Source organism: Psammomys obesus, unplaced genomic scaffold (assembly GCF_907164565.1).
Source record: "Psammomys obesus unplaced genomic scaffold, mPsaObe1.curated_primary_1811, whole genome shotgun sequence".
In the NCBI taxonomy this organism is placed as follows: Eukaryota; Metazoa; Chordata; class Mammalia; order Rodentia; family Muridae; genus Psammomys; species Psammomys obesus.
In genome coordinates, this window is record NW_026592710.1 from 1,537,664 (window position 1) to 1,550,466 (window position 12,803).

Sequence of the window (12,803 nt, forward strand, 5' to 3'; positions counted from 1 at the left end):
GATGGCTCCACTGCCCCGGGCTGACCACCAGGCTGGGCCGCAGCGGGCTCGGTAGAAACAACCCATCTTTCTCCTCCCGATGGCTCCACTGCCCGGGGCTGACCACCAGGCTGGGCCGCAGCGGGCTCGGTAGAAACAACCTGTCTTTCGCCAAAAGGAAAATGGGTTGGGGAAAGTTACTGGGCGTCATTTTGGAGGCTGGTCCCCAAAGCTGGCAGTGGTTTTTCTTGCTATCGTTTGGTCCCCGGAGAGCCCCCGATTCACCCTTCCGGAAAAGGCAGTCCTGTTTGGATCAAAAAATAATTATCTGGGCTTTAAGTGAGGGTTTCAAGTACACATTTAATTTACACTGATTAACAGTCAGAGGCTCAGTAAACACCAGCTGAACATACCCCTTGTACCATTTAGAAGCACGGAGTGCAAAGCGATAGCGAAAACGCAATAAATACACCGTTTCCACAACTGGCAATTATATTAATAACACGCGGCACTTGTCTTAAAAATTCAAATTAATATGTGCATATCTGTGTCGCCATCCGCCATCGGCAACTTTTGATTTAGCATGTTACCAGGGAGTCTCCCCTTGCTTGCTCCGTGTCAAAGAAAACCACAGCTTCCCAAGCAATTAGGCTGATGAGGGAAATACAAAACGAAACCAGCCTCGGGATTCCTCTCGCTCCCACCGGCCTCGGCATCCCGAGCCCTTTTGTCTGTGAGTTTCTGATTTTAGAGTTGCAGGTCCCACTGGGCCCTACCACTGTTTGCCTCTGTGTGCCGCTGGGCTGTCACCGGGCCGGGTCGGTGATGAATCATTAGGATCTGCCTGACAGTCCACCACTGAGCCCCTAAATGGACTGTCGGGCTGTCACTGTGGGCTGGTGCACTCTCCCACGGAGTGGGGGCTGATGAGCACTCTGGGCAGGGGGAGTTCATACCAACCCGTCAATCTGGTGGGTGGGTGGCTTTAGGGACAGAGTGTGCACTTTCTGGTGGATGTTGACGAGTGTCAGAGGAATGGCTTCAAACTTCAGGGAGACAGATGCTGGAGTGTGGGGTGCGCTGACTCCGGGGTCCACCCTCTGCCCCTCTCAGCCTCCGGGCCGTGAGCTGGTCCACTTGGGCAGCTCACAGGGACGCCCTTCCTCTTTCCACTCCTCTGTGCCCCCGGATTCAACTGGATCCCCAGGTCTTCTGAACCCTTCAAAATGGGCAGATGAAGGAGCCTTGATACCCTGAAGAGAAAGGGAAGCAGAGCCCAGGTTAGGATGGCTGCAGATGAGGCCCACCCAGGGACCTAGCATTCAGAGACAGCATTATGGGAATTGCTGGGGAAATCTTTATGATTCACAGAGGGGAAACAAGTCTGGGCAAAAGAAGAGGAAACTAGGCCCTGGTAGTAAATAAAACAAGTAAAAGACCCAGATGAGGTCTTTGGTACCTGTGAGTGGATGGAGGCTTTTCGTTGGTCCGCTCCCCAGCCCGATCGATGGTCTTGGGCTCCTGGATAGTCCTGACCTCTTAGGAGGGGTCTAGATCTTTCCCTGCACCTCCCAAATCTGTGAGATGCTGCCAACCCCACTGAGCTCCTGAGGAAGGTCCCTGGAAGAGATGCCTTTGCAGGGAGAGTCCAGAGCCGACTTGATCCCTGCAGATACATTTTGTCGGCCAAGGCAGGTGTTGAAATCTGGGGCCCACACTCCTTTCTTGGAGGATTTTGAAAGAAAAGAAAATAGTAGGAATGAAAATGTAGGCTGCAGGGTTTGGCGGTGGCTGCCGAGGTGCCTGCTCCTGATTAGCGCTGTCTCTGGGCCCTGGGGATGCCTGTGTTATCACTGTTAGCCAGACTTGCTTGGTCCAGCCACTGTGGCAATACTCCTGATTCTGCCCAGCACCTTTCACCAGTCGTCTGTGTTCTCTCCCATGTGAGCGGCGGTTCTGTCTCGGGGGAGATGAGGGAGAGAACCGTTCCCCATCTCCATTGCCATCAGAGCCTTTGCAGTCACTGAGAAAACGAGATCCTTTCACATCACTCCCGTCCCCTACTTTGCAAAATGAGACTGTGTCTGAGGGAGCAAATGTTTTCTTTTAGTAACTAAAGTAAGGTGGTCGGAAGGCTTCGGATGTGGTAAAAGAACAGCCTGCCACTCCCCCTCCCTTCTCAAGGGGCTGATCTTGCTTTTTTCTTTCTCTGACCCCCACGGGCAGAAGCCATTCTCCATTACCCCGTCTTCCTTTTCAGAGCTGTTGGGTGTAATGGACTCCTTTAAATTAATAATGCGTAGAAGGAGATTTACAACACATTGCTCAAATATTGTCTTTGCCTTTTATTCATGCATTTGTCACTGTGGCCTCTAATCGAGGTGCACAGAGAAGGGATAAATAATGAAGAGAGAAAAGAGGTCTGTCACAATCCAGAGCCATTTGCAAATTCATCACCGATATTCCTGGGGAAGGAAGGACAGAGGCGATGACGAATACCCCGCCACGCTAATATATCTCCTTGATTTCTTCTCCCATTTATTTAGATAACCTACTTTGAGCTGTGATAGAATGAGGGAGGGTCCGGCCACCCCAAGCAACAGATGGCCCATTGCCGCTCCTGGGAGGCAGGCCCTGGCCCTGTGTTTGGCTGCGGCCCTTTGAATTTTGTTTGTTATCACTGATTTTAGGTGACTTTTGGGGGAGGTGATTCTGCCCAAGAGCCTGTAGCTTCTGTTTTCAAGGTTAGATTGTGTCAGTGTCTGTCATTCAAAAGGTGCCTTGGCTCAAACCGAAATCTGCACCTCCAAAGATAGACAAAATGCTTTTCTAGTTTGGGGAGATTGTGTGAGCTGGGGAAAGCTGAGCTGTGCGTCGAGTTCCTGCCCCTCTCTGTCTGTCTCTGTCTCAACTCACAGGAACTGGGAGAGGAAACATAATTCTGCTCCGAGGACTGTTTTTCTTTAGACCTGTTTAGAGAGGCCCTGTGCTCAGGCTCCAGGGAAGGACCCAGCATGCGGCTTCTTCCCAGCACTGTCTCAAAGTCAGACCCTAACCCGGAGCCTGACAGCAGGCTTGGTGTCTGCACTGGGAGGGGAACAAAAATCAGTTTTATGTGGGTCACCTCATCAACCATGTGGCTTCCAAAGCTCAAGGGTGGGCGTTAGCTTTTAGGGAGCCACCAGATGCCTTCAGCACACCAGCGGTTCCCATAAGTGTCAGGAGCAGGGAGCCAGAGGGATTATAAGGCCTGCCTACTGGACTTGCACACAGTACCTGGTGGTTCCAGTAAGCCTCTGGGCAGAGCTGGGAATAGGTAGGAGGCTCAGAGCTAGCTGTTACTGCCCCTTTTCCCAACAGAGAGGCCTCAGTACCCGCCTGCCATCCCACAGAGAGAGATGAGGAGTCACTGGACAGTGGCTGACCTGCAGGGAACCTATGCCCACTGGGGTGGCCAGACTGAGAAGAGACAAGTGCAGGGGCCCAGTCAAACCTGAATTTCAATAAACAGCTGATAGTCTTTTGGTACATGCATGTCTGGAATGCCACCTGCATGTTACTATGTTATGGGCCCCTGCTGCATTTTATTGTGCTTGTGGCATTCTGTCTGACTTCTTTCTCCCAGGCTTCAGGCACTCTTTAATCCCTCAGAGGCTGGGGCATGGTTCTTCTGATTTTCCTTCTTGCAAATGGACCGATGCAGGAGCTAGCTGCTGGGAAGAAGGGCCAAGACATAGAAAGGGATTGTAGATGAGAGGGTTAGGGTGGCCACACACAAGATGAGCAGAGTCTCTGGGCTGGTTGGGGTCACCCAATGCTGCCCCAAATTCTGAGGTTATCCCAGGACCCACCCCCGCCCTGCCAGTAGCCCCCTCCCACTACTCCAGAGGTAGGCGGGTCTACCCCAGCTTCAAGACTTCATTTTGTTCCCATTCTCACCTTTCCTTTGACATGAATGAAACTTACACATTATAAAAACATACACTATAGAAAAGTATACATTGTAGAAATAACGGATGAATTCTGACTGTAGTGAGCATAGGCATGTCCTGAAAGTTAAAGCCTTACATCCCATTATCTGGAGAGAACATCTGAAACACTTTTTGGTCTGTGTCTGTGTCTCTTACACACTCACAGGATGATTCCTTCTGAGACAGCATGGTGGCTTACTCTTCAGCTTGCCTGTCTTGCAGAAGCACACCGGCTCCCTGACTGGGACATCAGCTGTCATATGCTTGATGGACTTGTGTTCCTTGTAAACAAATTTCCCTGCAACGGGTGGGACATGGCAGCACCAAGGCTGAAATCGGCTCTAAACCAGCGAACTTGGCCAGCCTGGGCAGACACTGGCGAAGGACACCCAGCCAACTTCGAATTTCAGTAAACAGCCCATAATCTTTTGGTCCACGTATGTCCCAAACACAGCCTGGATGTTACTTTTTTATGGCACTTGTGTCGTTTCTTAATTCCCTTTGTGGTGTTCTGTCTGGCAGTGCTTCCCCCAAGTTCCAGGCCCTTCTTCAACCCCTCTGAGAGGAGAGTGCTTTGATCCCTTTCTCCTTGTAAACTGACTGTGGGTGGATCTTGCTGCTCAGAAGAGCTGGCCCTGGGCAGAAAAGGGCTTGCAGATTCCTGCAAGGAGCTGGTTTTCCCAAAGAGGTAATCAGCACTAACTGGGTCCTTAGAACTTATCTTGCGTTGAATATGTGGGTGATTATTTAAATTAGAGCCACTTAATTATTATTTTTTTAACATATTTTTCCACTTCGAATTTTAAAATTGGTATTTTTACATTGATCTCACAAGACCTGGAGAAAGCTATGATTTGTATATACTGAGTCTAAGGGAGGGTCCAACATTATGGAGGGAGAAGGGGCTGAGCTGAGGGCTTGTTGACTGTTTTCCTTTAAAAAGGCTAGAGAGTTAGTCCACCCGCAGCCGCAGCCGTTAGGGCAGCCACCCGGCCCTGCCAGGATATGGACTTGGCCCCTGGAGGCAGATGGGGAGACAGCTGTGGGAAGGAAGAGCTTTGTCTCTGTTTCGGCAGCTGTAAGCGACATGAATACAGCACTTTAAGCTCACAGAAATTCTGGAGTTGAGAAGCCTGAGGTCTTTGATCTGGCTCCTCCTGAGGCGTCTCTCCTTGGCTTGTAGATGGCTCATCCCCCCCCCCACCCCCATGCCTTCACAGGACTATCCCTGTGTATGTCTGCATCTTGGTCTCTTCTTATAAGGGCACATGTTGTTTTGGGTAAATCCCATCCTACTGGCCTCATTCTAGATCTTTAAATACCCCATTTCCAAACAACCACATTCTAAGGTGCTGGAGTCAGAATTTCACATGGGAACATGCAGTTGGCATATTTCTCACTACAGCAGAGGACCAGAGAGAGGCACTGCCAGGGGAGGCAGCTGGGGAAAGGTGTGATCACCAGAAATCAGGTCTTACACAAAATGCAGGATACGTGGGACTCCAGGAAGTAACCATGGCCACTTCCCTAGTGTCAGAATGTCCCACTCTTATGTGGACACGCTTGCCCAGCAATTCTCTGCTGTCTTTCACAATATCACAACCACTGGGGGTGGGGGTCTTGACACACTCCATCAGGATCATGCCTGGGGAGTTCTGTCCAAGGGCAGCTGCATGGCTACACTGTGGCACCAAGGAATAATGGGCCACTGGCACCCAGACACAGCAGTGAGACCTTAGGTCATTTGGGCAGTACAGAGAGAGAACACACAACCAGTGGCTGCCAGAGTCTTTTCCGGGGCAGTGTGGCCACCTCAGCTCCCCCAGGCTCCCAGGGTTGCAAGGTGCCCAGTGCAAACCAGTCCTGATGGCATGGCCAAGAATGCTATGTCCCCTGCTACCCTGCCTCCTACCCTCATTTATGAACTTGCCAGGCACTGCTGTGATGCCTACTGTGCGCAGAAGCCCCGACACTGCGGGGGTCACAGTAACTCTCTGACCTTCAGAGCTGCCCCTCCCACTCCTCCTTCCCGGGGAGGACCCTTGACCGGCCCTAAGTCTAGAGTCTCTGTCAGTGTCCTAGATTCGTATCAAACTGTAGCAGCATGATAATGATAATGATTATCCACCGTGATAATGATCTCTGCCCTGAGACAGCAAGCCAGAGGCCAGAGGAACGACCTGTTCGCTCTTCCCACTGCGTAGGTGAGTTCCCTTCCGACATGGACTTCCGAGAAGAGCAGCCAGGGCTCCTACACATAGATCCAGGGCCATAGACTCGCTAAGGGGCTGAGCGGGTACTGCTTGTCAGTCAAGAAGCCTCTGTGGGCCTGAGCCTTTCCCCTGCTCTACCACTGTCCATCTAGAGACCATAAAAGGCTCAGGAAAATACAGCCCAATGCTACCCCTCCCTGCTGTTCTTCCTCCTCCCTGAGAAGCCCAGAGGTAGGCAGGGAGTGAACTTTGCATTACTAAAAACAAGGCCCCCTCCTCAGGTCTTTACTGTTGGAGACACAGAGCTCCAGAGAGCAGCTGACAGGTGAGAGCACACACCAGCAAAGGAGACTGACACAGAATGTTCTGGCAGAGCAGAGCGGCGTTCAGAGGTTCTTAAAAAGTGGCAAAGGAGCACTCAGATCTTACCAGAAAACACACACAAGAACACACTTGCTTGGTGCGTCCGGAAAAGTTTACTTGAAACTTGGCCCCTGGATCCGGCGAGGGTTCTTTGTTTCCTGGTCACAGCCACACGGAGCACAAATCGAGGTGGTTTCCCACATCTTGTCAAAGAACGGCATTTCCTCTTTCCTTTCTCCTCGAGCTGATTAGCGGGTCGGGCAATGGTGTGAGAAGATGTTGGGGGTAGGAAAACGGGGGTCCTTTTGGAAACCCCCTTTGTGGATGGGTCGGGAATGGGGAGGAAATGAATAGTTATAAGCTCATTTCCATAGAAACTCTCTCATTATCATGCTGGCTGCCCGCTGGACGAGGCAGGGCTTCCTGCCAGCAAACAGGCTCCACAATTAAGTGTCCCCTGCCCGCTCGGCTGCAGGAGAAGCTGGTCACCAAAGATGGCCCCCGGCCGCAAACTCACCCAGGCCAGGAGGGAGCAGGGATGATTTTTCCTACACATCAGACATTTGTGCAAGGATTTTACCCACATGTAGAAATTTGCACGCGGCACTTCTTGTTTTTAGGTAGAAGCGGCCGAATCTCAGTCTTGTTTACAAGTTCCTCGGTATGCGCCTTCACACGTTTTTTTTTTTTTTTTTTTTTTTTTTCTGTATTCCCTGCTAGCAGATCTCCAGGCACCCCTAAAGACATTTAACAAAAGAAATGGGAACAATTAGGTTTAAAATCACTTCCTTGGCAGTGCCCTTTGTGTTCCGAGTGACATGGCCAGGCCGGCTCAGGAGGCACTTTGTCACGAGCCCCTGGAACACGAAGGGTGTCTGCCAGCTGCTTCCTTTCTGTGCCCCTGAGGCCTGGAGAACCCAGCCCACCCTGGACCTTCTTCATTTCTTGTGCGAAGTCACTTTGTGCAGTGTGACTGTGGCTGGAAGGGGGTCTGAACCCGGCCGGGTAGGAGGGTTACCCCTGGAGACCTCAGGGAAGCTTGCCTGTGATGTGAGAAACGGTTTTGTGTTTGCATTCTGGGAGGATGCTAGACATAGTATATGTTGATCCAGCTTCCTGTCAGCGCGCTCTTTGGTGGCATTGAATCTATCCTGTGGGTCCTGTGGCCGTCAGCACTCTATACCAGCGATTGTCTTATCACACAAGGTCACCGCCTTTAGCCTCTGTAGCCGTGGATCTGCTAGGACGATCACTTATTCCCCGTTCTGACCTCCTCAGGATTCTCTGTGGTTAGCAGCCTGCTCAGTGCCAGGTTCCTTTTTTCCTTTCTGCTCTGGTCCAGGCCATTGGCCTGCGAACACTGCCAGGCACCAGTCTTCATTAAGTGGTCCTTCCTCAGCTTTGTGAGGACCTGGTTAGGAAAATGACACTGTCTTCAGGAAGCAGGTCACTGAGGATCAACAGCAACCAGGCAGCTGAGTGGAAGGCAGTGGCTACGCTGGGTTAGAGAGGTTTGCTTTCAGGTAAATGCTGCTGTGCCTCCTCATTTATTCCTGTTATCCCTGCTTTGTAGAGAAGGAATGTGAGCAGTCAGAGAGCAAGGTTCGAAGATGAAGGGCCACCTCAGCCAGAGATCTTGAAAATAGGTATGTGTAGAAAGCTGTGACATGGTCCTGCCGTCGATGAGTCTTTCAACATCACTCTTCCCACCTGGGAGTCTCCAGGTGCAGCATGTAGACCTGCTGGGTTTGCATAAGCCACCAGGCCCCGGAACCCCTTATGCCTGGCATAGCAGTGCTCGTTAAAAGTTCTTACACAAACCCTGTCTACCAAGGTTGTGGGTGTATTGGTTTTCCAGGGCTGGATAAGCAAAGAGCCCAAACCAGGCATCTCGGGCAGAAGGAGTTTATCCTTTGGAGAGTCTAGAGTCTGAAGTGCAGGTTTTCCAAGTGGCTCAGAAGGCTCTGAACTTCCCTCTGTGTTCACACGGGGCACTTCCTTGGTGTGTGGGTCTGTTTCCCTGTGTATGATGGCACCGTCACATGGGTGAGGGCTCACCTTAGGAATCCACCCTCAGCTAAGAACTCAGTCCTGCCAGCATCCTGGTGGCCGATGGAGCTGGGGACAGAGAGCCACACATGAACTTGGGGAGCACTAGGACAAGGGGGCAAAAATGTTCACTAATATCCTAGTCCTCGAGTTCCCATGGTAGCCTCTGGGGACAGTGGCTAAGAGACCATCTGGCCACTATTTCCCTCTCCAGCCGTTTCTTCTGAGACATCACACTTGCCTGTAGACCCGAGACCCATGTCTCCTGTGAACTTCCACTGTGTGATTTATGCCCCGTTCAGACATCCAGCCAAGAGCTAAAGTGTAATGTGTGATAAAGACACCCATTCTGTTTTCATGGTTTTCTAAGATTTAAAAAAAATATTTAAAATAATTTTAGGTTGTCTGACGTTGGCAAACAATGTAGCAGGCAATCTGAGAAGACAAAGTTTTATAGACTAAAAGGTTTTGCCTCTTGTTCCTAATTTTTGGAAACATGATTGATGTCACTCTTCTGGGGGCAGGAAGGGACTGGCAGCTGGCAGGAGTGAGTTTCTTGCATTCTGAGTCGCAGGCCGGGCTGGGCTGGGTGAGAAGGGCTGAACTCTGCAGACTGGAGCTGCAGCCAGGCCCTTCAGCTGGGCTCTGTCTTAGCAATCCAGAAACGCTGCTGACCACAGAGCAAGCTCCAGGAGAAGTGTCCCTGGAAGGCCGCTCGGCCTGGCCTCGTGAGAGATTGCTCTGTAAGTGCCTGAGGCAGGCGAGCTGCCTGCAAGAGGCATGGTCAGGTGAGCTGACCCACAAGGGAATGAGGTCACAGTTTTGTTGTGGTCATGAGGCAGGGCTTGCATCAGGGGAGGAGGCTGCGTTGAATAAGGGGGTGGTGCTATAGTGGAGAGCAGAGCCCCAAGTGTGCCTCAACTTTCAGATAGGTACCCAGCTTCTAAAGGACGTGCTGAGCTGGGCAGGAACAGACAGACTCTCTCACGGGCAGACTCGTCCCCCACCTTGGCTGTGCTGGTGCCTGGTGGAGTCTCCTCTGCTCCGTTCTTCCCCACCGTGGTCACCATTCCTCTGCCATTGGTTGGTTCGTGCTTGACAGCTCACCCAGACACAGACAATTTGGATCAGTAACAAAGGCTCTGGGTGCCTCCTTTGTCTGGGCCTTCTGACATGACCGACCATGTGGCCAAATGCTTAAGGACGTATCAAGTTGAATGGGGGCTCAGGGAGGAGTCATTGTGGGTGTGGCTGGGTGAACACATCCCAGCCCTGAGCCTCTTTCTGCCTGGTCTGGACGACACAGGGGTTGACATGTGGGTGTCAACTCGCTTGTTTCCTGTTTGAGCGAAATTCATGAACTGCTGGGAAACCACAGATTTGAGGGTCGAGCTCTGCCCATCCCCTTTGGAGTAGCAGAGAAAATCAAACTGGTGCTAGCAGGTGACGAGAAACAGTCCAGAGCGCTGCTCAGAAGCTGTGGGCCTTCCTGTTGGGCTGGGGACAGTGGTGCCCGGGAGGCCCAGCGGGCACGGTGGGATAGGTGTGTTGGTCTTAGGAGCAGCACTCCAAGGTCTACGTATAGAAGATTCTAGAAACAGAATGGCCCCCAGGCACCGCAGGGAGTAGCTCAGATGTTGGAGAACTCAGCTTCTGTTATGCATGGCTGCTTCGGGCCCCATTAATCGGAGACTTCTTGGCCACTGCTGCTGCCCTGGGGTTAGACTCCTCTAGAGGCCTTAAAAGAAAGAACTGAGGGCCCCCAAGATAGCTCAGTGGGTAAAGGCACTTATTGCCAAGCCTCATGACTGAGTTCAATCTCTAGGACCTGCATGATGAAAGAAGAGAACCAACTCCTGAAAGAGGTCCTCTGGCCACCACACATATATAAATACGTGGAGAAACAAAGATACACAATTACTTTTTAATGTAATTAAAATAAAGAGATGTTTTCTTTTTCAAAAGAAAGAATTAAGGGGATAGAATTAAGAATTAAGGGGACAGTATCCATGCCCTGCTCCTGTCCTGCTGGCTCATTCTCCTGAACAACAGGGTACAAACCTCATGTGCCCCTCCAATTATTGGCACATTCTGCTGGTTGGAGAGACAGGTGGGTAGAAGCCAGTGCCAAGCCTGAGGCAGTCTTTCTGCCTCTTCGAGAAAACCCAAGATTGTCCCCTGTGAAGTGAAGCCGCCCCATGCCAGCACATCCTGGGCGCTGGCCAGATCACTGACCCAAGTGGAAGCTGCTTAGTCTCAAGGTGGTCTTGCTGCATAGACACCAGGAGGCCCAGCGACCTCAGGACCCTTGGACAAGTAGCTACAGCTGGATCCTGGAGTAAAGGTGCTTAGGCCTTAAACTAACTTCTGTTCTGCTCTTCCTGCCTCCTCTGGAGGGACTCCTGTGGAGAGCCGTGGTGCAGTCCAAACTGTGCCTTTAATAGCAAGGGCACAGTGGATGCTGGCCCACACTGAGGTTGCCACCACTGAGCTCGAGAGTGTCATGTCCAAGGCCAAAACCTCAGCTGAGGCATAAGCCCACCAGTTATTTGAGAATTTCTGAAGAAGATCCCAGCCAAGTCCATCCTCAGACTCAGCAAGTGTCTAAGTGCAAAGCTGCCCTCAGTTCCCTGGGAATCCAGATGTGAGACTTGAATTCAGGCCACCGACTAAGGGGAGAGGTAGGTGGCAGAGGAGTCAGTCAGAGTGCTGGCCACAGGAGCCATGCTCGTATTCTGGTATAGTCTGACTCTCCTGTCGAGAACCCCCGCAGGCAGAAGGGCCCCCCCCTTGCCACTCCGTAGGGCTCTGGGCTTGTCTCTGGTCCCCACTTGGCATTTCCCTGTTTGCTGGAAGCTGAGAACCAGCATCATACAAGTGAGCAAGTGGCTACTTCTAAAAGTCCTCCATGAAAGAGACAGGTGGAAAGAGACTTGTAAATTAGTAGCTAATGAGGAAAATTAGGAAGTTTGCTGAGGCATAAAAATGAAAAGTCGGGAGAAAGGAAGAGTGCGACCAGCATCCCCTCCCACCTCCTCAGGCCTTCAGACTCTGGTTCAGCCTGGGCTAAGGTACAAATCTGATGCCTGGGTTAGTTCAGAGAAATTGGTTTAGGATGTAGAGCTGATTATTCGGGTTAACGTGGAAAATATGGTAAACGTCCAGGATTGGGGCCAGGGTGGCGCTGGTGGGCGCAGTCACCTGACCTGCCTGTGAGAAGGGCTCCCTGGGCCCTGGAGGGCCCCAGCATGTTGGTGCCATCCAGCCAGGTTGGCGTCTCCAGCCAGAGCTGGTGGGTCCTGCTCTCAGGGCTCCCTGTGCAGGCGAGCTCCAGCCACACCCAGGGGACGAATTTGGAGGCAATAGGTGGCGTGGGGGCTACAGCCCTGGACTTGTGACCCTCAAGAAGTAAGATCTTGCAAGACCGAATCCCAAGAAATGGCAGAGATGCACAGCCCTCAGGGTCTTCTTTGGAGGAGGGGTGTCTTGGGCCAGCCTCTGGGGACTTTCCTGTTGGAGCCTCTGTGACTGAGCCTGCCCAGTACAGTGTCCAACATGCACGTGAAGAAAGCTCCCTTTTTGCCATAAAAACCACTGATTGGAGCTTAGACATCAAACTCCACAAGAACAATTCCTGAGACTCTTGACCCTGGGGCTCTGCCGTTCTGTGTAGGGTTGGCATGCCCTCTCTTGAAGCCCATCAGAGTGGCAGACACACCCCAGCTCCCTGGCACCTCCCTTCAAGGCTGAGAGTGGGACATGTTAGAGCCAAGATTGGGGGGATATTGCAGTCACTGGGCCTGGATCAGCACTCTGGGAATGCTCCTCGAGGGTCCACCACCTTGGGCAGGTCCTGGTCTCTCTGTCTAGTTTATGAAATGTAAACTGGGATGCTAATGGCAGTGCTCCCAGGTAGTACTCCCAGGCTGGGCGGTGAGGAGTGAGGGTAGGTCACTGTGGCGCTGGGCAGGGAGGGACACAGGGAAGCACCTGGAACCCTGCTGCCCTGCGGCCCTGCCACCCTGCTGCCCATCACTGTCCACCACAGGACAGCTTGGGGGCTGTCCTGCTTACCTTGTCAGGACCTCAAGGGGCATTCAGGGAAAGCCCCCCCCCCCAGTACTGTCACCTCCCCCAGCTTGCGGCCTTCTCCCCGGCTGCTGTGTCCGTGGGCCGTGTTCGGGTCAGCGGCGAGCTAACGCCTTTGTCAGGGTGATTAATAGTGGTG

At 52.1% G+C, this 12,803-nt stretch overlaps 1 long non-coding RNA gene across 1 annotated transcript; it reads right to left on the bottom strand.

Moving 5' to 3' along the window:
• Nucleotides 1–328: 328 nt before the first annotated feature.
• On the bottom strand, nt 329–6,853 carry LOC129682728 (uncharacterized). Its single transcript, XR_008721030.1, has 3 exons — nt 6,593–6,853; nt 1,439–3,689; nt 329–1,232 (listed from the first exon to the last, which is right to left on the bottom strand). It is a non-coding gene; the product is annotated as an uncharacterized LOC129682728 (long non-coding RNA).
• Nucleotides 6,854–12,803: the final 5,950 nt, after the last annotated feature.